Source organism: Eretmochelys imbricata, chromosome 2, assembly GCF_965152235.1.
Source record: "Eretmochelys imbricata isolate rEreImb1 chromosome 2, rEreImb1.hap1, whole genome shotgun sequence".
Classification (NCBI taxonomy): domain Eukaryota; kingdom Metazoa; phylum Chordata; order Testudines; family Cheloniidae; genus Eretmochelys; species Eretmochelys imbricata.
Window position 1 is genome coordinate 38,722,060 of NC_135573.1, and position 26,258 is coordinate 38,748,317.

The window sequence follows — 26,258 nt, forward strand, 5'->3', positions numbered from 1 at the left end:
CTTTTTTAGAATTATTTTGAAAGTTTATTTTGAAGCAACAATATGAAGGACAGAAATGAAGGAAAAGTCTGTATTTTGCTACATGTAGTTTGTGCTAATCAGCACTCAACAATGTTGCCCTACAGAAACGCTCCAATAGTTCATTCTTCTCACTGCACTTTTACGTTTTAATGGGTATGAAGTCCACAGAATAGTAAATAATTACTTTGTGTTGGTGGTGCTGCTGCCGGCAAAACTGTGAAGTCCCTGCACACTAGTTCAGTAAATCAGTTTCATGCTTGGATAAATTAACATTAATATTGCCCTAAATCCTCTTGCAAATAAATTAAACTGCTCCCTTTCCTCCTTTGTTTTCAGTTACAGCAGGGGTGGCCAAAATGCAGCCTATGGAGTTCTACAAAGCAGCTCCAGGCTGCTTGGCTGGAGATGGAGCATCACATGCTGGGAGCGGTAATCTCCTAAATGGGTTAGCACTTTCTTGTTTGGAGTTTGTCTAGTGGGACCAACTAATGTGGTATGGTATTGCGACATAATGCTGTGTCACCCAGGCTGCCTTAAAACAGCAACAAGCTATTACTTGGTGACAAGTCATGACAAGACAGTCTTCTGGTTCCAAAAGCTGGGTGGAGTGCTAAGTGGGGGTGGCCTGGGAGTGATGTTGGATGGATGCATGCACAGCCTTTTCCTTCTTTAAGACGGGGAGCGCCGCCAACTCTTGTGATTTTTATCATGGATCTCAGGATATTTGGTGTTTTCCTTTAAAGCCCCAGCTCTTGGAGTCGTGAGCGTTTGTTTTTAAACAAATCAGGGTGGTTTTAGCCCTCTTCATAATGGGGGGTGGGGGAGAGACTTAAGAAGATAAAGTAGGGTCCCAAGACGCAGCAGGCAAATACAAGGAATCCCAAACTGCTTATTTTCTAGCAGCTCCTGATTTGAGCCCAACGGTAAGTGTGCTCGGGGGAAGGGGGGCTCCTGGCTTTTGAATGCCTGGGGTTGGCAAGAGGCCTCCGCTGTGAGGGGTGGCAGGCAACAAGTCACCCCGATGGGAAGTCAGGGGAGCTGTTCAGTGTGTGTGTGGCGGCGGTAGGGGGCTGGCTCGGCATGAAAACAGCCCGTCCCAGCAGCTCGTTACCCCGCCCGCAGCCAGGCGGCAGGACGAGGGCCTCGGGGCAAAGGGCCCCGCCGCGTGTGAGGTGAGCCCCGCGCGGGGGTGGGGGCTCGGAAACCAAGCGGCCCGGCCCGGCGCAGCCCAGCTCGGCCCGCCCCGGTCCCGGCAGCGCCGCCTCCTGCCCCTCCCGCCTCACACACAGACGCTTCCTGCGCGGGGCCGGGCGCAGCGGGGTCGCGGCGGCGGCTGCCGAGTTAAAGGTCCGGGGGCCGGCCTGGCGCGGCTGCAGGGGCCCCTGCTGCCCGGGGAGCGGCCCGGACGCGGTCTCCGCGGCGTGCCCGGCAGGGAGCCGCCCGAAGCGCCGGGGAGGCGCGGGCGGAACCGCCTCTGGACAGGGCCCCTCGGGCCGGGGTCGGTAAGTGAGAGGCTGGGCAGGTAGCGCGTCCCCAGGCCCCGGGCGGGATCCCCGCTGCCCCGGGCGCTGGCAGCGGAGCAGCGTCCTGGCAGCCGGAGGCGGCGGCGGCGGCGGCTCCTCACATTACTGGCGGGTGAAGTCATCGTGTCCATTGTCTCCCGTCAGCTCCCGGCCGGGCCGCCAGCGGGGGGAGCCCGGGCTGCGGCGCCGAGGGGGGCGCGTCCCCCTCCCTCGCCGCACACAGCCGGGAGCTCTGCTGGGGCCGAGCTGGGGGGCGCCGCCGCGCTGTGGCCCCGCACGGGGTGGGTCAGGCTCTGCTAGCGGGGGCCGAGGCTCCCCCTAGGGCGAGGGGGCCTGGGAATGGCTACCGGGTGGGGAGACGTTACTAGCCCCTTGTCCAGCTTTGCCATTAATCCCCAGGCGGGGAGAGACTGTGAGGAAGCCCCCCCCTTCCCCAAAAATCATTGTGGGGCGCCTGTAGCACCCACACCTGGAAATGGGTCTGGCGCAGCGACTAACACACGCCTCTTGAATTGAACCTTAAAAGTAACCCTGGGTGGAGAGCGGGAGAGAGACTAATGCCCCCACCACAAGAGACTGGATTACATCTACTTAAGACCCATCATCTATGTAATGGGCCAGTGCTAGTGTAGACAAGCCTCCAGGGGCTGCTGCTGGCATGTTTAATATGTGGACCTGATTGGAGGGTAGTTAAGTGGTTAATGCCCCTTGGTGCCTTGTCTACACTAGCATTTTTACCAGTGGGTTTGCACTGGTGGTAATGTAGGAGCGGGAGATTTTCCCCCAGAAAGTCTGGTGTGGACACAGCCATAGAGCCTTAAAATTAGTGGGTGAGGGTGTGGTTGGGGTAGGAAAATAGAGCTGGAAACACAACCTTAAAATGAAATATCCAGGGAGGACCCCCACCCCACCAAACAAATGACTGAGGGACCTGAACTGGTGCAGGTCTGCAGGTGGCATCCCCTGGGGCTCTACCCATAAATAAGGACATAAGGGGCAGCTCTGCTTGAGGGAGTCTCCTATGTCTTTTGGTTATGTTTTAAGAAGCAAGATGTAGAACGCTAATATCTGCATGGAGCAAACAAGCAGGGGAGGAGATTGGCATTGGTATTCTTGAGGATTCTTAATACAATATGACTGTTTCCACATGGTGGGCACAACAGCTTTCATTTCTGTTAATGTTTTAGCGGGCATTGGTTTTGATTAGTGTTTTATATCAGCTATTCCTCAAAATGTGATGCTAATCATCACCAAGGTCAAAATTGTGAAAAGGGCAAAGTGTATTTGAGGAGTGGGGAATTGCAGGGCTGAAGGTTGCAGATAGGTCTAATCAGAACCTTAGATTTTCTCCCTTTATTTCCCTGGATATTTTTCTTCTGTCCCACTCACCTCCAAATAAAACTTCTAAAACATTATTGCCAGTGGAAAGGCTGGATTTCAGCATATGGTGAGCTACTTTTCACTGTGTCCACTGCAAAGGAAGGTTTTCAGTTTAGTATTATGATTGAGAATGAAATGTTCTAATTCAGTTTTTTCAAGAGATCTGTCAACTGACTTGTGGATCAAATCTGAGGGATCCAAATGGGAGTAAAATATAAAATGGAAATTGCACAAAAGTGGCAAAATTCATTTGCAACTACAAAAATGGTGATGGCCTTATGTGACTGCACTGTTTTGCTAAATTTTACTCATGTTGAACTGTGAAACTGTGTTTGAAGCAGTTTATGTAGCCCAGTGCACATGTAAGTGTAGTTAAAAATCAGGAAAACGTGTAGGCATTTTGTTTTCTGTATTCCCAGAAAATTAGTGCTCTGTTTTGCATTTTATTCAGATTGGAAAATGAAAATAAACCAGTCAGTTTCACTTTCTCTTGCACAAGCAGTAATGCTGCTGCCTTTTGGGACTACAGTTCTACAGAAAAAGGCTTATGTTTTTAAAAAAAAAATACATTAGTCTTGAAATTAGAAAAATCTGGCAAACATTTCTGTTTTATCAACACTCCCCTCCACCCCCCCCCCCTTTTTTTTTTTGAACAAAATATAAATATTAAGGTAAAAAGTAGTCGTCGCTTTTAAATGATCTGAAGTCTAGGGCCTTGCTCAGGCTCTCTGCATTTCCAGCCATTCTTAGCTTTGCAGAAATGAGGATAGGTTTGATCATTAATTCTAAAATTGGGAACTGAAAAATAACTGTGTCTTATATATGCAAAATGGCAGGACTTGTATGCAAGAGTCATCAGAATTCTTAAATTTCTGTTTAGTTATGACAGCAGTGGATCAGGAAGAGGGAAGATATTTGACAGATGTAAATGTGTACCTTTATAAAGTATGTCTGTCTTGTCCCCTGAGTTAACAAAATGTTATGACTATTTCCCTTATTTGTCCAGTAAGTAGGTTGCTCTTCCATACATCTTATTAACTTCCTTTCCCCCCTGCCCCCTTTACCCTGTTGTGGTACCCACCACAATGCTCTTGCGGGCAGGACATCTGAATCCTTCCTTAGTACTAAAAATCCTGCATTGAGGCCAGTGACAAAGGGGCTGTGAGCTTTCAAGTGCAGCAGCTATTTTTTTTGCACCCATGTCCTTTTATGCCCAAGTGCATTGTTTCTGGTATGTTGTTACTTTATTCTGGCCCTTGGCCTTGGAGAAATCATTCTCTAACATGCACCCTGAATTATAATGCAGTCTGCTGTTGATAAGTCACCAGATTTTGGAGAAGAATTTTTAATAATTAAAACAGGAGCATAGACACACAAGCACTTAAATTCCAAAGTGTTTGGTCTGACTCCTAATCTGTAACAGGAGCCAAGACTCAAACTGATTCTTGCTTACGGTTAATAAAAGTTCTTCATAGGACCAGTTCTAATGTTCTATGGTTGTTTACTCATAAGGGAACTAATTTCTGTTTTCCTTTCCCTCTGTATTTATTCCAGCTGTAAGTTTCCAGTGTCACTTCTGCATTAGCTGATGGAAGATGTGTAACTATGGATGAACCAATGCACATGCACAACTTCAAGATAAAAATGGTGGTGTATGTTGAATTGCTAAGTACAACTCACTTGCACAGGGAGATAAACTTCCACCAAGAAGGTAACAAGATGCTTTAAGCTTTGTTTTTCAGTGACTTGTGATATTTTTATTTTCTGTAATAAAAAGCTACATAAATACCTAGTAGAATACAAATTTTTTAGTACATTTGATTAGTGGCAGAAGGTGACTCTTTTTTTTTTTCCTTTGACTCAGACTTATATGCAATTTGCCTTCTTGATACTCAGTCTTCCACGTTTTGTGTGTGTGTGTTTTTTTTTTTGTTTTAATCTTGAGTGAGGACATTTTCAAGAAAAACACAAGATATGGCTATCGTTTCATTTGTAGATTTCTATTAGTCTGTTATACAATAAACTAAAACTAGAAAAATGGAAAAAAAATCAATAGCCATAAAAGTACTAATCACTTATCAAATACAGATAAATGACCCAAGCTAGGATCTTCCAAACTAAGGACCATTGCTAAAAAGAATACAGTTATGATCCTATATAGCCACTACCCTCAGTACTTTCCTTATCAGAAGGGAAGGATTGGCAACATTATTAAAATGTAACTACATTCTGGTGTTCTATAAAAGTTTTCAGTGAAAACAGTTAACTTCTGAACATTTTTTTGAGCAGACAGGGCCATCCTTACCCAGTTTCTAGAGCTCAGGGCATAATATTCTGTGGGCTTGCGGGGCCTTTTGCCAATGAAAGAGCCTTACACAGCAATATCCTTAGCCTCTATTTATTAACAGTTACCAAAACAGAATGCACATGCTAAGCATATATAATGATCACCACTCCCAATAAGGCAGATGAACTTTTCCTAGTGGCCAGTCAGGATCAGGTCATCTGGAGACTCCAGCGTCTGCATGATATAGTTGGCAGGGTATTGAGGACTGGCAGCTCTGATCTTGGGTTGTGTCCTGGATTTGGTTCCAAAGAACTTCCTTTTGGACCCCAGTTTACGTTGTTAAACTTGAGTCCTGCCTAGCTAAACCTTAACCAATCATTTTAAACTAAAGTACTACAAAACAGTATTTTTAACCAATTCTAGCCCCTTACGAAACAATATTTTATCCAATCATACCCCACCACCTTAGTTGATTTAAATCTTGCAAAATTAGTCATGCAACAGACAAACCATGCAGTTAAACAATAGAGAAATAGGGACCATAAAAACAAAACAATAAAGAACTATAGATTACACATTCACAACTTTTGAGAAGTGGTTCCTTGCCAGACAGAATGCTATCAAACAAAGTTTTCTTTAAACATCTTAAGATTTGTTTCTTTATCTGGTGATGGTGGGTACTATTGGGACAGGAGCACCTTCTTAACAGCCCAATATTTCATTGTTTTGATGTAATTTAGATGGAGTGTGAGGATGAGACGTTCTGCTCCTTGGCTCATGGCTGCTGCTGTCCTAATGCGGATGCAGAAAAAGGCTTCAGACCTCACAAAACATGTCTTCAGAAAGACAATTGAAAGGTGCCCATCAGGAATTATGAGTTTGCTGCAGCTGTGCTTATCATAGCTTAACTGTTCCTTTATATTTTCTAAGTAGTTCTTCCTGACATACACTTCATTTTATCCAAATAATCTAGAAAATACTCTATAAAACACCTACTGGCTTTTAATGTGGTAATTGACATAGCTCTGGATTTTCTAAAGCTGCCAAACAATGTTATGGCTATCTCATTTGTAGTCCACTGGATTTTCTGGCACGTGGGGGATGGAGCTTTTCTTTTAAACTAAAGCTCATTGCCCTTCCCTTCAATAGTCCCACATATTTTGTGGAGGAACTAGACTATGCCCTCAGGGCTGTTTCTATGGAATTCTCTCATTTTATCCTTTTCACAAATTATCCGTGTCACCCCAACTTTTGGGAATTTTTTTTTAAATGAGTATCAATTTTAGCAGTTGACTACTTTAATCAGATTTCATTGAGAATAGATTGGCTGTTTTGATGGAATCTGGGCAAAAATTATTTCAAGTCAGTGATGCCTTCTAGTTTTGAAGAAAAGGTACTTTACAGAATGACACTTTTTTTCCAAAACAGGAAAAACTTCCTTTTCTGCCAAAGCTCCAAGACATCAGCACAGCCATGTTCCTGTTTCCATATGAGTAGTTCCTGGGAGCCAGCTTTATCCTATTTAATTTTTGGAGAAACAGCTTTCAAGGTGAATTATAATGGTTGTGAACCTCAAAGAGATCATTTTATTAAAGACTGGAGGTTTGGGCTGGAAACTGTGCCATGTGAACATGGGTTACTGAACATGGGGATTTTACAGTGCCTATCAACTTAAGGGAAGCTTACTGTCAAGTTTCTATCATTACAGCACCAGTGTTCCTAAAGTATGGTATACCAGGAGTATATTTTTTTTTATTCCCTCCCTCCCCTTTAAACACTGTCTGCAGAACCTGAACCACAATCATGATGATGACGATAGTTGTAGCCCTTCAAAAAGGGGAGATGTTGATGGGGCCCTACCTAGACACTTTACTCATCCAGTTCCCTTTCTGTGAAGGAACAGAACTTTCAGTATATTCTAGTTAACTAGCTTAGTGGTAAACAGGAATGGGCATGAGGGAGAATGTTGACTGATACTTCTGCAGTAAATCTTTTTCTGGAGACTCCGATAAGACATCAAAGTAGAAAAATGTTTTTCCCTTGATGAAGAGGGTGGAATAAACTGATCCATTCAAACCAGATAGTTTCAGTCTTCAACTACACCAGTCCCCCAGAGCTTCAAGTCACCTTTTCAGGCTTGAGGATTTGGTGCTGTACACTGTCCAGACTTCAAATGCTGCAACTCTTCCTGTCAGTATGATCTCTTCTTAGTCCCTCTCATTCCGTGATACTTTAATCACTGAACAGCCAGACATGGTAGAAGTGTCTTTTCGGTTATAATTGGGCTGACCGCATGTTATAACAGAAACCAGCAGGCTGTTTGGAAATCCACTTAGGCGCCAGGATGACCTTCGCTTCATCGTCATCATCATCTAGGTAAGCATACTAATGCTGGTTGTCCTGTCTTCCAAACATGTAGCACCACAGGGACATCTGACTTTGAACGGATGGTATGTCTGTAGTGGCCTAGCCCAATTGGCAAGGGGATTGAAGAGTAAAGCCCAACAGGAAACTGGTTCTTTTGGTCAGTTGTGCAGAAGTATCCTCGCTTCCCCCCCATCTGCTCTTCATGTTTCCAGAGCCAACAGTTTTACAATAGACTTGCTGATTTGCAAACAAGTTCAGCTGTGAGATCTGAGTCTGGAAGCTAAATTCTTTATCTTGACCAATTAATAATGTATCTTCAAGGAAGATTTCTTTTCCACAAAGGAATCAATGTCCTGCATCAAATACCTCACCCTAGGAGATCTAAATCAGTACTCCATTCTTTATTCTTTTGTTGTTCAACCTAGGAATACGCTGCTTATTTATTACTTTTCTCCAGGGGGTACTTTGCACTTGTCTCAGCTTCCTACCAAAAGTGATCTTTTTCCCCTGCTTCCACATAAGGGTATAGCTATTTACTTTTGTTGCCTTTATAAATTAAATAGCAAGATACTTGTATTTTGTTTTAATATTAGGAGAGCCTAAATCATGTCTCCAGAGGAAGTCAGAAGCCCTGTTCATTCAGTTTGAAGGTCATAAATGGAGCTGCCACGTTTTCAGATTATGTCTAACCAAATGGACCCTGAATGGTATCCAGAGCCTACAAAGCCAAAGTGCTGGTGTGCCTGGGAATGTGTAAGATTCCCCATTCAAGCATCCTAGGCTAGGAGAATAGAGAGAGGAACAGTGCAAAGCTACCTCCTGGTGATTCTTCCCCATTTTCCAAAACTCTGTGGACTTAAATGTCTGTACCTGAACTGATACTGCATTTGGTCACTGGATGCCAAGAATATTTCTCAGAGTTCCTACCTGACTCCTCCTCCTTCTTCTTGCCGCCTTTGCTTGTTCCCCTTTTTGTTGCCCAGGTTTACATTTTCTTGTGTGGTGGACTTCTAGTCACAACTCTTATCTGCATTAGTGGCAGCGAGTCTCAGAAAAATGAACCTTTCTACCTCTTCTGTGATCTGACACCATTGCAGACACCCAACCAGAGTAAGAGTACAAGAAAGCCTCTAAGTCTCAATGGAGGAATACAGAGTTTTCACTATTAACAATTAAGTGACAATTCCAGGATAAAGTAGATCATGGATTAACTAATTTGTTTTCAGCTGTGGAAAACTCAACAGGAATAAAGAGAAGGATGCACCCTTCCTTGCAAGAATGCAAAATATCTTCACTGGGACAATCTGCACCTTGCCTGACTAAGGAAGGAAGAACAAAAACTCTTGTTTTCAGCACTTGTTTAGCCAGATCATAGAAAAACAGCTACACAGATAAATTTCTCCTGTATTGCCGATTCAAGGTATTAGACGTTATTTGATTAAAAAAAATGTTCAAATCATGGTTTCCACAATGCTTGTTTTTTGTTTTCACTACCTGCAGTATAACTAGTGTACTTTTAAAGCTAGATCTTTTGTTTTCAAAAGACTTGCAAGGAAGGTCATGCAATAATACTGCAGACCTGATTAGGTTTTTTTAGTTAGGTGATTAACATTGCCGGGGGCTTACTAGGCCTGAAAGTAGTGCCATTATGATAGAGAAGATGTATGGATAACTAAGCAGTAAACTGCAGCAAGGTATATTCTATAGGCCATATATATTTTTTTTTTTTTTTTGGCAAAGCTTCTTTGACTTCATTGCAGTTATGCTTTATTTAGCTCTATTTGGCTGTTGATTCATGCCTTTGGTTTGTGCTGCCAACCACCAGAGCAGTGCATCGATAGTAAAGAAATGCATATCTTTGACATGTTTTAGTGCTACTGAAGTACATCAAAAATATAGCGGACAGTTTTGATCATTTAATGGTAGTGTGTTTGGGGATTGAAAGGAAAATAATTTCACTATGCTTAAAAAAATTTCAGAGAAAAAGTTAGAACTCTAAAGGGAGCAGGGCTGGGAGCCTCCAGTTTTCAATACAGTAGACCATATGGCAGTGGAAGTTAAAGGAAGCTTAAGTAGATTGTTAGAGATACTCAATCCTGAAAAGATTGAGGCACATGCTGAACTTCACTCATGCGAATAGTCTGTTTCAGGTCAGTGGGATGACTCAGATATGTGAAGTTAAACTTGTTCCTAAGTGTACACTTTTCTTTATCAAAATGGTCTTAAACAAGGAAGCTCAGAGATGAATGACTGGAAGATAAACCATGTTTGAGTGACTTCCAGTTATGTGCATTTAATTCATTTGTCAGTGATGAGCAGTACCAGTGTTGCATTCATTAGTAGTTGGTACATTAATCTCAAATCACCAGAAAGGCCAAACTAACTAATCAGAGTATGGCTTTGAACAATAATTCTTCTTAGAGTAATTTTACATGTCTATGCCATAGTAGGTGTGTGCGCGCGCCTTTGGCACAATTGTCAGAGGACCTTTTCCCGTCAGCAGTACTGGTCAGGGCAGCTCGAGTGCCCTCCATCACTGTGCACCACTGCCTGCTGGTATAAGAGGGCAGAGCTGCCCCTGAGTCCACTCGGTTCCTACTGACTGCCAATGATGGTTGTTGAAGTGCTTCCAGACTTGCTCTTGCAAGTTTATTTCCTTCACTCTTTGTCTGTGGTATGTTTCTCACTTAGTAGTTAGAGGTTTTACCCAATTTTATTTTTGATATTAGAGCTATGCCTCACTCTCTGGGGACCAAGTCCTGCTGGTTGTATGCCAGACCGATGCCAGTCAGTGACCTGCACCCCAGTTGCCTGAATTTTCTGTCTGGGGGTGTCCCACATCAGTGACAAGTATCACATTTGCAGAGGGTTTAAGGCTCGCTCAAAGACAGAGCAGCAAAACTTAAGTGTCTCCTTATGGAGGTGGCACTTTGCCCTCCATAGAAGCTGTCCGGTTCAGAGCATGGCGATATTGGAGCAGAGTGTGCCTCCCAAGATGTCTTCAGCACTAAGTTCTATGTCTCCAGTACCGAAGAAGAGACTCAGATCTGAGAAGGACCCGGTATCTCATCCAGCTAAAAGCAAGATCTCTGGGAGGGACTCTGAGGGGAAGCTTTCCCTGGAGTGTTCCTCTGCTGCAAAGACAAGATAGTCAACTCCAGAACCTGTGCCAGGTCCATCGAGGCCAACCCCTGAAGTTTCTATTTGTTAGACCCAAGACCCAGTCCTGGTATTGATGCCAGCACAAGAATTACTTAATATGCTTCTACAAAAGAATTACTTAACCTTTCCATACCAGTGTCTCCATCTATGCAGGAGGGGTTTCAGATGGTATCTGTGACTGTAATCCTTACTCTAGCCCCACAAGAACATTCAATATCAATGCTACTTCTGGTACCTAGGAGGCCAGTATATTCCAAGGGCAAGCCGCAGTTAATATGCCCGGTAATGCCACCTCTGGGTTTGGCTTACTTGTCTCCGGTCCACACTGGTTCTGCTCCACCGTGATTGCAGGACTCAGTCATCTTTGTCAGATTCAGAAATGGGGCCCACCACCAGGTCTGTGGCCGTTCTGGACACTATGGGGTGTCCCTCCCCTTGCTAGAACCTCTCCTCACCTGTCTGATTTGACTTCCTCAAGGGTGCACCAGGTTCATCAGTACCACAGACCGGGTTCTTAGATAACCAGTACCATGCAACTGGCAGTTGCTTAGATGGCTTCTCCACTGAAAGAGGCAGATCAATCATTGCCTCAGTGTCCTGGTGTGTGTCCTTCCTCATCTCCAGATGAGTTTGTAGAAACGGTGAGCAATTTTTTTCCCCCCAGCGCCAGAGGATTACAGGGCTCACAAAGAACTGCTTAAAAAAGGACTCAGATGTTCAAGCAGAAGAGGTTCACCAGAAATCCCCCAAGCCAGTAGACATTTTAGCTTCTGCAGGACCCTCCCAAGTGGTGCTTCTGATTAAGCAATTCTGGAACCAGTTTAAATGCTTTGGCAGACCCCTTCTACTGCCTTCATTGAAATAGACAGAGAGGAGATACTATGTGCTTCTAAGGCCTTCAAAGACCTCTTCTCTCACCTGCCCCTTGTCTCTTGGGTGGTGGCAGCAGCTGAGTAGCGGGAGAGGCAGGGTCTCCCTGCATTGACTCCAAAGAGTAAAGAATCAGAGGCTGGACCTGTTTGGTCATAAATTTTGACAGAAGGGCTGCAGCAAAGAATTGCTAATCAGCAAGCTCTCCTAAGTTGTAACAACTTCGCCCTATGGGAACACATAATGAAGTTAAGCTACAAGAGAACTCCAGGTGAGAGTTCACTCTTATGGTAGAGAAGAGTAAGCTGGTGTAAAGGACAGCTCATCAAAACAGTTTGGATGCAGCAGACTCAGCAGCTTGTTCCATGGCATCTGTTATTTTTATGAGGTGGTGTTCATGTCTGTAATTCTCTGGTCTCCCTCTTGTAGTACAGTAGGCCATCCAGGATTTGCCATTTGAGGGTCCATCCCACTTTTTGGAAAAGACAGACTATAAGCTGCGTAGCCTAAAAGATTCAAGGGTAGCACTGAAATCCCGTGGAATTTACACATGAGCAACGAAGAGGAGAGGATTCCAGTCTTAGTAGGCTCATAGATATAAGAGCTTTATACCTTGGCCCCAAGACCTGCTGAGAAAAAGGTGCAGGAATTACTGGAGGTGATCACCACCCCCCATCGTGTAACAGCAGGTTCCTCTTGACCAACAGCACAGTCTAAACATGCATTTTGACAGGCCTGTCAAGGGCAGCATACCAATACTTGCAGACCGATCTGTTCCTGCCGGTTATTTATCCCACTTCCTCCATACTTGGACTCATGTCATATTGGATCGTGCAAGCTAAGCATAGTGGATCTGGGGTAATCCCTTGAATTTGTTTTTGTGCCCAGTCTCTCTTCAGGGATCAGTCTCATGAGACTGTTCTTCAACAGAGGGTCCAATCTCTCCTTCTAGCAGGAGTAATAGAGGAAGTTCCTCTATTCCTCAGGGGGAAGGGTTTTTATTCCTCTACTTCCTTATTCCTAAAGCAAAAGGCAGTCTGACCTATTTTAGGTCTAAGAAAGTAAAGTTTTGCATCGTTACACCTAGCTCCCCTCATTCCTTCCGTGGAACAGAGCAACTGGTATGCTGCCCTTGACTTAAAGGGCACTTACTTCCATACAGTGATTTGTCCAGACTGCTCCAAGTTCCTCAAGTTTGTAGGCCAAATGGAAGCACTGTGAATTGGTAATGTGTTCCATTAGCTATCAACAACCCCTCTTGTTTTCACAAAGTGTGTGGAGTCAGTAGCTGAATATCTGAGAAGACTGGGAAACTGTGTATTCCCTTACTTGGGAGACTGGTTGGCGAGGGGCCAGTCTCACTTCCAAGTGCTGTCCAGCATGGCAATCATTCTGGCCACCTTCAATGCATTGGTCTTACTCGGTTAAGACATATCAATTCTAAAACCTGTGCAAAGAATAGAGTTTATTGGAACACTCCCAGGTGCTATACAAACCAGAGTGTTTCTGCCCCATTCAAGATTCCAAGTGCGCCAAACCCTTTTATTGAATATAAAAGCATATCCCATTACTACAGCACACATTTGCTTCAGACTTCTGGGGCAGATGGTAGCATGTACCTCTCTGGCACAACACACCAGACTGCGCCTCAGGAGCTTCAGGGTTGGCTGCCTTCAGTCTGTGTTCCCCATTGTCATTGTCGAGACAGATTATTTCTTGTTCTAGAACTAATTTTGTCCTCTCTGGACTGGTGGACAGGTCCTCAGAACATTTCTACAGGAGTCCTTTTCATTTCTGTGCAGCCATCGCTCACAGATGTCTTGTCTCTGGATTGGGGGGAACGCGCATCAGAATCCTACAGGCGCAAGGGATGTGGCCCTCACAGGATCTGAGGGCTCGTACAAACATCTAGAAACTACAGTAGAACCTCAGAGTTAAAAGTATCAGAGGGGTAGCCATGTTAGTCTATATCCACAAAAACAACGAGGAGTCTGGTGGCACCTTAAAGTCTAACATTTGTTTGGGCATAAGCTTTTTGTTTTTTACCCACAAAAGCTTATGCCCACATAAATCTGTTAAGTCTTAGAGTTACAGACACTTCAGAAATGGAGGTTGTTGGTAACTCTGAACAAAAACGTTATGGTTCTTTCAAAAATTTACAATTGAATATTGACTTAATACAGATTTGAAACTTCACTATGCAGAAGAAAAATGCTGCTTTAAACTATCTTTTTTAAAGTAAAACAAGCACAAACCATTTCCTTACCATGTCAAATATTTTTTTAAATTTTCCCTTTTTTTGCCATTTAACACAGTGCTGTACTGTATTTGCTCTTTTTTGTCTCTGCTGCTGCCTGATTGTGCATTTCCAGTTCCAAATGAGGTCTGTGGTTGGCCAGTCAGTTTGTAACTTTGAGGTTCTACCGTATGTGCTACCCATCTAGCCTGCTCAGCCTTCTGTCCCCGTGTTCTCGGCGGGAAATCTGATAGTGTTAACAGAGAATATAGAAACTATGTTTATGTAAACAAACAGGGAGGGGCCGCATTCTTCCCAACTGTGCCAGAAGGCAATTCTGCCTTGGGAGTAGTTGGCGGATCGCTTAAGAAGGTCTTCAGTGGTCATTTCATCTGGCTTTGGCCAGGCCCATCTTCCAGTTGTGGGGAGTTCCCCACGTGGACCTGTTTTCAACAAGGGTCGACGGAAAAATGTCATTAGTTCTGCTCCCAAGGGGGGGGTCACAAGGGGTCACAGCACTAGGGCTTTGATGGATGCTTTCCCGCTATCATGGATGAATTCCCTGTTGTATGTGGCCTTTCCTCTGATACCATTACTATCCGGAGTCCTGTTCAAGGGCAAGCAGGATCATGCTTGCTGCAGGCATATAGCAGCAGCATGACCTCAACACTGGTTCTCAACTCTGTTAGCATTATTAGTGAAGCTTCCTCTACCCCTCCCATTAGATTCAGATGAGATTTCTCAGGACCATGGCTGTCTGTTCCATCCCAGTCTACAGGCCCTCCACTTGACAGTATGACTGGTTCCTGGCAAGCACCATTGGGAATGGCTGGTTTGAAGAACATTTCAGAAGGTGCTGCTTTATAGCAGACAGCCTTCCATTAGGCATACTTGTCTGGCCAAATGGAAACATTTTTTAGCTGTTTTCAGCGGAGAAATGTGTGTCTCCAGTACATGCTTTCATTAACCACATTTTCGATTATCTATTGCACCTAAAATCAGCAAGGCCTATCAGTTTCATTAAAGTATATTGGAGTGATTTTGGTATTCCACCCTCCAGTGGGTAGGTAGTAAATAACTTTTTTCCCCCCAACCCAATAACTATTAGATTTCTAAAAGGGTTGTACAGACTATACCCTCCAATACAAGAAACTGTTTCTCCATGGAATCCTTGTGGCACCTTAGAGACTAACATTTATTGGGGCATAAGCTTCCATGGGCTCTAGGCCCTCTGAAACCTGTTTTCCCCATGGGATCTCAACCTTGCGCTAACAAAATAACGGGGCCTCTCTTTGAACCTCTTGTGGCTTGCTCCCTATTCCGCCCCTCTAAGAAAGTGGCGTTTTTGGTAGCGATAACCTCAGCAAGGAGAGTGGGGGAACTGGGAGCCTTGGTTTCCAGACCCTCCTTATACAATTTTCCATAAGGCTAAAATTTACATTTGCCCTTACCCAGAATTCTTGACAAAGGTGGCTTCCAGTTTCCACATTAATCAGGCAATGTATTTACCAATGTCTTTCCTGATTAACAGAAGCTTCATTCATTGGATGCGAGGAGAGCAGTTATTTTCTACTTGGGCCACACTAGACTCTTTAGGTGTTCAGTGCAGTTATTTGCTGCAGTTGCAGACAGGATGAAAGGCAAACTGGTTTCAAGTTGGGATTTCCTCTTGGATTTCCTCTTGTTGGTGCTACCAATTAGGTAATGACATACCACCCCTTAGAGCATTAGCTCATTCGACTAGAGTGCGAGCAGTTTCAGCAGTGTTCCGAGTGCAAATACCTGTTTAAGTCATTTGCAGAGCAGCAACCTGGTAATCAGTACACTCTTGCTACTCATTATACCGTTTTCTGTCAGTCCAGAATAATGCTAGTTTTAGACAAGTTGATCTACAGTTGCTGTGCAGGTAGAGTCTGAGACTCACATTAATCTGCTTGTGAGTCACCTACAGTGGAATGGATGTGCAATCACTCAAATTAAAAGGGTTACCTGCCTTTCCGTACTGTTGGTCTTCGAGATGACACGCATGTCCGTTCCACAAACCTGCCATCCTTCCCCACTCTGTTGGAGTCTATCTGGTAAGAAGGAACTGAGGAGGATCAGGGGCGACACTTCCCTCTTATACTGGCATGCAGTGGTGCACATCGGTGGAGGGCACTCAACCACCCTCATTTGTACTGTTGAGGGAAAAAATTCTCTTGACAACTGTGCATGAGGTGCACACGTATGCCTGCAGTGGATTGGACACGTGCAGCACATCTCAGATAACAAGAGTTACATTAAAGTAGGTAACCATTTTTTGTCTAAAGCCATACTTTAATATGTATTTTGCAAGAACTTTAATTTCTGTAAAATATATGAACTTTGTTTTTCTTTGGTGTATGACTATTTTGTTCTCTCTAAAAAAGACTCTTTTCAGTTGAACTATGGCTTAGCTGTTTGAAATGCACTGCAATGTGAGAATGCACTCTTGCAGTATTTGTTAGGACAAGGGCTCTTTCAGGCCAATGGTTGGCTTTATCTAGTTGTGGTGTTACCCAAATACCATGATGATGAGCACATTGGAAATATCTAGATGAGTGGATATAGTTTCTGGGGAAATTATCTGTCAGTGCAGGTATATGGCAGACTTTTTTTGAACATCATCTACTGCATGGTTACACATAAATAAAATGAGATTAAATATAAAATTATACACAAACTGTATTTGAAAGGATGTTGTTAAGGTTGTAAATTGAAGGAGTCAAAAGATAAATGCTAGAATTAAGGAAGGTTGTGCATCCTTAATTCATTCACCGGTATGTATCCAGTCTTAGTGTGTGTTTGTTCCCCCCCCAGGTCCCTTGAATCATTTAGTGCACACTTAATGAGCAGCTACTCAATATTTTGTTTTCTTCTTGTTCAATGTGTGGTTCCATGCCTTACTCACTGCATACTGTTCAAACACTGCTCTACACAGAATTTTTAATTTCCTCTGTCTTTCTGTGGCTCTCATCGCTATAGTGCTTTACAAACGTTAATTTATCTTCTTAAAACTTCTTTGGTGGAGTGTTAATCTCACTTTACAGATGAGGAATTGAGGACAGAGATAAAAGTAAAAAGTATCCAATAATTGACAGGACCCGATTTTATTTCCCCCCCCCCCCCCTCTCGGAGTACTTAATTATATAGCCCTTCATATTCAGGCACAGCTCCCACTGATGTCAGCTTCAGCTGTGAGTGCTCAGCATTTCTGCAAATCAACCCCACAATATCAAGTTGGGCACCTAAAAAATGAGGAACACACAATTAGTGACCATGTGTGACCTGATTTTTTTTCCCCCCTTCCCAAGCCTGATCTATTCTGACCAGTTCCCTGTCAAAGAGGCAGGACTCTCAAATCCATGGCACATCATCCCTGTTCCGTTTTCTTCCTCAGTCCAGTTTTGCTCCACAGGTTTTTCATTCCAGGCCCACTTTCCTTTTTTTCCCTATCCAGGCTCCCAGTCCCAATCTCCTTCCCCAGTAGTCCCATTTCCACCAGCCCTGTTCCTTGTCTAATCTACTTCTCTCCTTGCCCACTGGCCCACAGTTTTGCCCTGCCCATGTTCCCCAGTCTCATTGGTTCCCAGTCTGTCTCTCCCCAGAGTCCTCTTACAGTCTGTTTTCCCTCCCCCCCACCTCAGCTCTTTGTCCCAGTCTGTGTGCCTAGAAAATTCCCCTCCCCTTGAGTCCTTGTAAGATTTGTCTCCCCTTCACCTCAGCCTCCCCACCCAACTTGTTCCCAGTCTCTCATTCTCTGTTCCTCATCTGATCTCAGCCTTCCCCCCCTTCCACTTGAATTTCCAGTCCCAGTTGTCCCCCTCCTCCCGCTTTCCTGTCCTCGTCTGCCCTTACACTAAGCTCCTTGTCCCAATGTACTCCCCCAGGCCCTGCAGATCCATCTTGTGTCCCCTCTGCATTTGAGGCAGGAAGCTTCATGCTTCTTGGGCCCGGTAGGGTGGTTACTGAGAGCACAGGAGAGAATCTCTCTGCTTTCGCTTCCTGGGCCAAGACCAGCCCCCACATGGACCCAAAGCAATTTCAGGGAAAGTTCTGCTTATCCCGGGGCTGGAGCATGCTCAGTGCTGATAAAATCTTTGGAGATTTTAGTTGTTTAAACTCTTAAGTCTCTGCTAAGCATTTGTGAATTGTGACCCCCCTCCCCACCGATGCTTATAACATGACCAAATTTGATTGGATTTTCACAGGGCTGGCCAAAGGCACATCCTAATTTCAAGTCCCTGCTCCAGAGTGTGGGGATACTAGAGCCCTTCAAAGAAAAGTTTGCAAACATTTTTTAACGTAGGCAAAATGTATCTTTCCCCCTAGCCTTGTTCTTGGGAATGGCTGACCTTAGTGGCAATTTAAAAAAAAAAAAATTGCCTGAGGCAGATGCCCAAATGGTTTAAGTTTGGTGAAGTTAAGTAGTTTAAAGTGGAGTCTTACAATGGGAGGTGTCAGACAATCTTAATAGGCTGCACTTCTAGACCAGCATAGAAATAAGAAATACTGTTGATAAAATGTAGAAGTTGGGTGAGTCATAACACATTTGACTGCTTGTTACACTGGCTTCCAGCTTGAACAGTGTAAGGTGGTTTTTTTTTTCTTCCATCTTAGCATATAATTATTTGCTTAGCCTCCCCTCAGCCTTAGAGGGAGCTGCTGCTTAACTACAGTATACTACATCCACCCTTCCTGCAATCCTGCTGTTGCCTTTTGGAGTCAGCCAGCTTCTTAAGTGCTGCTTCACTCCATGTGTTGCACATTGCAGCCAATTAAATGTACAAAGTAGTGTGCTGTTTTCACACTGCAGCCCTGGATGGTACATCGTAAAAGGATAGAGTGAAGCATGCCATCTTGTGAGCTCAGAAGCTTACTCTTTTATGTGAGCCATGAACTGCAAAGTGAAACTTACCAAAGACTTTATGAAATCTTAGAATGGACAGGCTAACTGCAGACATAGCACAATAAATTGAAACAGAGCAGGACAGAGAATAATCTATTAAAAATAGTTTTAGAAATCAAGAAAAAATGCTTGACAAACACCCTTTCCTCTCCTCCACTCCCCATATTTTTGAAAGGTAGTACTTTATCTTTAAATACATTTGAACCGCGTTTATCCACCTTCAATTATCCAGCTCTCCATATTAACCAAACAGCCAGCGCACAGGTCCAGAAGCGGGTGACCTCTCGTGTGGCCACGAGATGGTGCTGCAGCCTTGCACTTTCCTATGGGGATTATCCAAAGTTTTGAATATCCTGTTTGACCCCAATCCCAGTTATTTTAGATAAATGGGGTTCTGCAGTACTTATTTTTTCTTTCCCTCCATCATCTATTTTCATCTAATCCCAGCAGGCTTTTCTGTTACCTTATTTTTTAGTAAGGCACTGAATAACAAACAAATGCAAATAGAAAGGTATCAGTACTAATAGTAGTTTTCTGTAGACCACCTAATTGTAAAAATTCCTAATATTTTAAGTGTTCTATTTTTATTTGCAAATATGCTATTATGAACGTTAAAACATAAACATAGCCTAAGCCCCAAAGTGTAGTTGTGTCTAGGGTGTTTATACATCACAAAAATGGCTACACTGGGTCAGACCAATGGTCCATCTAGGCCAGTATTCTGTCTTCTGGCAGTGGCTGGTGCCAGATGCTTCAGAGGGAGTGAACGAACAGGTCAATTATCAAGTGATCCATCCACTGTCTTCCAATCCTAGCTTCTGGCAGCCAGAGGTTTAGGGACACCCAAAGCATGGGGTTGTGTCCCTGATAGTCTTGGCTAATAATCATTGATGGACTTATCTCTCCTGGATTTATCTAATTCTCTTTTGAACCCAGTTATACTTTTGGCCTTCCCAACATCCCTTGGCAACAAATTTCACAGGTTGACAGTGCATTGTGTGAAGAGGTACTTTCTTCTGTTTTAAATCTGCTGCCTGTTCATTTCATTGGGTAACCCAGGTTCTTCATCTAGCACAACAGGGCTTCTAGTTGCTATTATGGTTCAAATAATAAATTTAAGCGATTTAACTTTAAGGTATTACCTATTTATAAGATATAAATATATCCAGGCTAACACGCGTTCCTTTGCACTCAGTTCATGGTTGTGGGTTAGTAACTGTAAAGCACTCCTGTGTTCTGGTTGGCACATTTGACTGATTATGTTAATTGCAGTGATATTAGGAACTTTGTATAATGTGACAAAGTTCCTCCTCTACCTTGGTGGGTCCTGCTGTGATTCACAGCAGCCCTCAGTTTAGCCACTTTCATGGCTCAAATCTGCCATTCACTCAGATAACCTCATCACTGGCCAGCATGGGGAAAAAGAGAAGAAGAACCCCCACAGTTTCTGCTGATCCACCATGTAGGTCAGGGAACAGCCCAGAGACCTCCCCTCTGGTGGATCCCACAGACCAGGTCAACTCCTCCTGTGTCTGATCAGGAGTTGGGGGAACCCAGGCCCGCCCTCTACTCCAGGTTCCAGCCCAGGGCCCTGTGGAATACAGCTGTCTAGAGTGCCTCCTGGAATAGCTGCATGACCGCTACAACTCCCTGGGCTACTTCCCCATGGCCTTCTCCCAACACCGTCTTTATCCTCACCACAGGACCTTCCTCCTGGTGTCTGATAACACTTGTACTCCTCAGTCCTTCAGCAGCACATCCTCTCACACCCACCTGATTAACTAGGAGGTTTTTAACTAGTTTCCTCCAGCCCCTGATTGGCTTCAGGTGTCCCAATCAACTTAGCTGCTTTCTGGAAGGATCTTAATTGTCTCCAGGTGTCTTGATTAACCTGCGGCAACTGCCATTTGGTTACCATGGTCACACAGATTTCTTTAGCCTGGGGCTAACATACCTGTTTCTCACTACTTTCCTATAGCCATCTGGCCTTGCCCCATCACAATAACTAGAACTTCATATAGTGATCTGCTTAAAGTGCTAAAGAACACTGATTGTAGCGCTTCTACTGTTGGTTCTGTAGGAATGGCATAGCTTGTGCTATGTAGTTTTTATGTTTAACTAAAATGGTAAGATACATATTTAAATTACATATACCATAGCAAACTGCTTTTAAAAAAAAACTTAATTGTGTTTTGAAAGATCCCCTTCCATAGCATAAAATGTCCCTTTTAATAAAATGTTAATGTCTTTGAAGTGGAATTATATAAGTGCTTCCTCTAGTGTATTTGTGTAATTATTTTCTTTGGAACTGTAGGAGGAAATAAATGATTTCAGGTAAACAGTGAGGTTTCTGGCGTCCAGGAGAACTTCCTTCAAAAGTAAAGTAACTATTTTGGTTTTTTGACAAGTAAATCTGAACTTTTTTTTAAATCTTGCTACGAGGTGTCTAAGACTTAGATTGTAAACTGAGACACTTTCCTTCTAGGTCCTTTAGGGAAGGAGTTACTACAGGAAGAGCCCCACTGGATTTATTCCCATCTATTGCATTATGAGGTTTAAAAGGCCAAACTTGCCGTTGGAGATGAGTTCCCATGCAAGAAAGAGGCATTCACTAAAGTTTTTCTGTAGTGATGTTCATAGAATCATAGAATATCAGGGTTGGAAGGGACCTCAGGGGGTCATCTAATCTAACTCCCTGCTCAAAGCAGGACCAATCCCCATCTAAATCATCCCAGCCAGGGCTTTGTCAAGCCTGACCTTAAAAACCTCAAAGGAAGGAGATTCCACCACCTCCCTAAGTAAAGCATTCCAGTGCTTCACCACCCTCCTAGTGAAATTTTTTTTCCTAATATCCAACCTAAACCTCCCCCATTGCAACTTGAGACCATCATTCCTTGTTCTGTCATCTGCTACCACTGAGAACAGTCTAGATCCATCCTCTTTGGAACCCCCTTTCAGGTAGTTGAAAGCAGCTATCAAATCCCCCCTCATTTTTCTCTTCTGCAGGCTAAACAATCCCAGTTCCCTCAGCCTCTCCTCATAAGTCATGTGTTCCAGTCCCCTAATCGTTTTTGTTGCCCTCCGCTAGACGCTTTCCAGTTTTTCCACATCCTTCCTGTAGTGTGGGGCCCAAAACTGGACACAGTACTCCATATGCAGCCTCATCCATGTCAAATAGAGGGGAATGATCATCTCCCTCAATCTGCTGGTAATGTCCCTACTTATACAGCCCAAAATGCTGTTAACCTTTTTGGCAACAAGGGCACACTGTTGACTCATATCCAGCTTCTCATCCACTGTAACCCCTTGGTCTTTATCTGCAGAACTGCTGCCAAGCCATTTGGTCCCTAGTTTGTAGCGGTGCATGGGCTTCTTCTGTCCTAAGTGCAGGACTCTGCACTTGTCTTTGTTGAACCTCATCAGATTTCTTTTGGCCCAATCCTCTAATTTGTCTAGGTCCCTCTGTATCCTATCCCTACCCTCCAGCGTATCTACCACGCCTCCCAGTTTAGTGTCATCTGCAAACTTGCTGAGGGTGCAGTCCACACCATCCTCCAGATCATTAATGAAGATATTGAACAAAACTGGCCCGAGGACTAACCCTTGGGGCACTCCGCTTGATACCGGCTGCCAACTAGACATGGAGCCATTGATCACTACTCGTTGAGCCTGACGATCTAGCCAGCTTTCTATCTACCTTATAGTCCATTCATCCAGCCCATAATTCTTTAACTTGCTGGCAAGAATACTGTGGGAGACTGTGTCAAAAGCTTTGCTAAAGTCAAGGAATAACACATCGACTGCTTTCCCCTCATCCACAGAGCCAGTTATCTCGTCATAGAAAGCCATTAGATTAGTCAGGCATCCAGCTACCATTATTAAAAAATTGTGGTAGCATTCGGGATCCAAGTCAGGTCTTGGGCTCTGTTGTGCTAGGTAGTATATTGATTTGTATGAAAAGACAATGCCTGAAGTCAGAGAACCTACAGTTTAAGAAAAGAACATAAAATGAATGCTGGGGTGGGGTGAGGGAAGGGAAGGGGACAGGACAGGGAAGACAAATATATAGAATAAAAAAAGTAAATTTATAGGTAGAATAGTTGACTATCCCCATCTGTCCTTTACTTGTCAGTTTTTAATTGGCTGATTTTTTACAAGTATCATAAGAGATGTTTGTTTGTTCTCTTACTAATTCACCAAATTGAGATTGTCAATGGGGCTCCCACTCATTAGGGCAAATTAAAAATGTTCTACTGTATGCCTGTGCCACCTGTAGGCACAAAGCAGCTATGTTGTTTTTCCGCTTTTAGCAGTCTAGAGACATCCCTGTAAGCTTACCTGTGCTTTATCATGTCTTCATTTCTCTCTACATGCTACTTTTTACCCTGGTAGTTGGGATGAAGGATAGAGCTACATTTCTGATAGAATGCTAATGCTGATCCAAGCAGTTGTGTGGGAGTAGTAGAGCAACTCTATCCCTCTGTTTCTCTCTACCTAGAAAGAATCTTTGTTTCTGCTGGGAGGGGAGGAGTGGAGTTTAGTGGGAGAGGCCAAAGCATAGCCTTAATTGGGTGTATGCCCTCTTGGAAAGCAAGCAACCCTTTTAAAATACATTCAAGGTAGAAATATGCTTAGAATAGTGTGAGCATATTTGTACTACTTGTGGTGTACCTGTTCAATCAGTCCGGCACCTCTTACAAGCATGAGAATTAACTTAAATGTTAAATACCTAGCACTTGTATAGTGTATTATATCTTCAAAGTATTGTGTAGGCATTAAATGAGACAAAAAGCAGATGTAAAATGGAATCTTATGCCAAAAGTAAAAAGCAAGTACTTTAATGTGACATTACAGTTGATTTTACATGTACAAAAGTCATCAGATTAAAATAGGATTCCCACTACAGTTGGAATTTAACTCTCTTGTACATATGCAATATTTCATGGATTTAGGATGATTCACAAATACAGTATTTTCTAAGAAGGCCAAGTGATAGCTATGGTTCCCCCAGAAACCATCAGTTTTTTTGACTTTTTGAGCACACAAAATATGAACTATACAGTTACATATTTGGTTGTTTAACTTTCTCAACCAGACTTTTTAAATCTCAGAGCACACATTCCTCATTGCAGACTCTTTTTATACGCACACTTTAACTTCAAATGCAGGAATTAGAATTAATCTGAGCATATAAAGAGATCTAATGCTTCTTAAAGTATAAAATAGTCTTCCTTTTCACACTCCTGATAACTCAAAAGGCTGAACAGGCTTTTACCAAACTTCTTGTTTCTTATAGTACAGTATACGAACACAAGACATTTTAATGATTTTTTTTCCCCTCAAAGTTTTAAATGCCCTAAAATGGCGTCTTAAAAATAATTCCTCTGAGCAGTAGCTCCAGAGTTGCCATTGATAATACTTTTTTAAATTTTAATAGCTTTTGTCAGTTTATAGAGGTCACTACATACTTTGTATCCAATCAGAGTGGATAGAAGATAAAGACTAAACAGAATTTCAACAGGGAAAATATCAGTCTTACAAGTTTGCACAGTACATAGTAATTTTCTTAGGAGTGAAAGCTATGTACTATCAGTAAAAATTTAAGTTGCAACATTAAAATTAGAGGGTGCATTTGCTTTTTTTGTTTTTTGTTTTATTTTATAGTGGGGGAAAGAAATAGGAAACAGATCACTTTGCTCTTTGAGAAGCAACACATCTCTTCAGCTTCTGTGAATATTTACAGATTTTTAACCTGGTAGTGACATTTTAGATGGAAGTCTTTTCTCACCTTTGCTATTGTTTTGCAAGTCAGCCCAGTTGCGTGCAGGTCGTGTGTAATTCTCAATTACAAAACAAACGAAATCCATTTGAACAACTTGAAACTTCAGAGACCAGATGAAGAGGACCGGTTAGCATCTTGCTGTAAGGAGACATAACTTGTCTTTTCTTTTCTCTGAAAAAGCTACTGTTTAGTCTGGTATTGGGCTCATCAGCTTTCTTATGTTAATTTGTTAGCAGTAGCAATTTTCTGTCCTTCCAACCTTTTGGCTATTCCCAGCTAGGGATTTTACTATATCAGCCAGTACTATTCTTGGCCACTCCCAAAGATCATTTTGATGCCCATCAAAATGTATGCTGTCTGAGATGGCAGTTTAGCTATAGAAGCTGCTATCATAAAAGCATAAACACCCCTCCCTGCCACCCCACCACTTTCATGGTAGGACCGAACACTTTCATGGTGTGTTTCAACTTTTCAAGGTTTATTATTGCAGGCTGATTAATTTCCTGTTTTTCTGCTAATGTGATGCCAAAAGTAGAAATATGTTATCTTTCAAATGTTTGTTTTTGAATTAAATCTAGCAAATTCGTAACTTATTAATTTACAAGGAGTTGTTTAGGACTTTTAATGAAGGAAAAAACACCCTCTCTCCCCGACCCTCTCTCCCCCAAATACAGTCTCTTTGCCCAGCCAATCCAGGTTCCCGTCTCAATCTCTCTCACTCCCCCATCTGGCCTCCAATCTTCCTCCGCCCTCCTATTCTCTGTCCCCACTGGGTTCCGATTTTTTTCTCTCCTTGTCCAATCTGTGCTCCTCCCTCCCTGGTTTCCTGTCCCAGTCTTAGTTCTCTCTCTCTCACAAATAAACAGGTCTCTTCTTCTCTCCGTCACCCCCACCGCACACTTCCTCTGATCCCTCACCTTTTCCCCCACCCCTTATTTCTCACTCCCAGTCTCCTTGGCCACCCCGTCTTTAGGTGAATTATCACAACTTTTATCATTTTAAAAAATATTTATAAAATGTGGCCTTTAGGCTCAAGATGCCAGAATACAATATAATAAACAACAGTTACAACTCTACATTTCTCAAAAGGTGAGAAGACCGATTACTCCTTTCAAGAAACCCAAATCCCACTCCTTTCAAGCAGGTGTGTGTGGGGGAGGAGGGGAAGGGGAAGAGCATGTGTGTCAGGAACTTCTAATGATGTCACAGCTTCTCCTTTAGTGCATAATATTGTGGAGTAGGAAGAAATAACAGAAAATCACATTTACAGAACATAATCAGGTAGAGGTAGGTTAGAAGTATAATTTTTTATTTAATATTTAATTATATTATTTAGAATGTTAATGTTTGTAGACTTCAGAAATTCAAATTTAGGTGTGGTGACAGTGCAGCTGACTTGTTAGTCTTCCTAGAAGTTTTTTTTACTTGAAAAACTTCTCTAAAGTGAAAACAGCAGAATAAAGCTGCAAATCCATTTTAAATTTCTGATTATTTGTGTGGAGAAAGTGCAGCTGCATTTAAAGAATGTTTCTTGTGACAAGTACTTACATATAGATAGTTCATTTTTTCTTCCAAGAAGTACTAAAAAATGTTCCATAAAAATTACTGTAGGCTAATGAAAAAATAATAGGTACTTCACAAATCCTAAAGGATTGCATTTTTTTTTTCGTATATTGAGATTTTCTTTCTTCCTAAATATGCAT

The 26,258-nt window shown here is 42.9% G+C and overlaps 1 protein-coding gene across 7 annotated transcripts in view; it reads left to right on the forward strand.

Moving 5' to 3' along the window:
- The first annotated feature begins 663 nt into the window (after window positions 1–663).
- Window positions 664–26,258, forward strand: part of RNF19A (ring finger protein 19A, RBR E3 ubiquitin protein ligase) — an 87,012-nt gene continuing 61,417 nt past the window's right edge. The window contains exons 1-4 of one of the 7 annotated variants that reach the window (XM_077809922.1): window positions 664–944; window positions 4,479–4,635; window positions 5,952–6,068; window positions 6,640–6,760. The gene's annotated coding sequence lies outside the window, so the exon portion shown is untranslated. Of the gene's footprint in view, window positions 945–1,174; window positions 1,194–1,307; window positions 1,524–4,478; window positions 4,636–5,951; window positions 6,069–6,639; window positions 6,761–26,258 lie in introns of those variants that run through there. The other 6 variants (XM_077809923.1, XM_077809930.1, XM_077809921.1 and 3 more) reach the window with 6 other exon arrangements.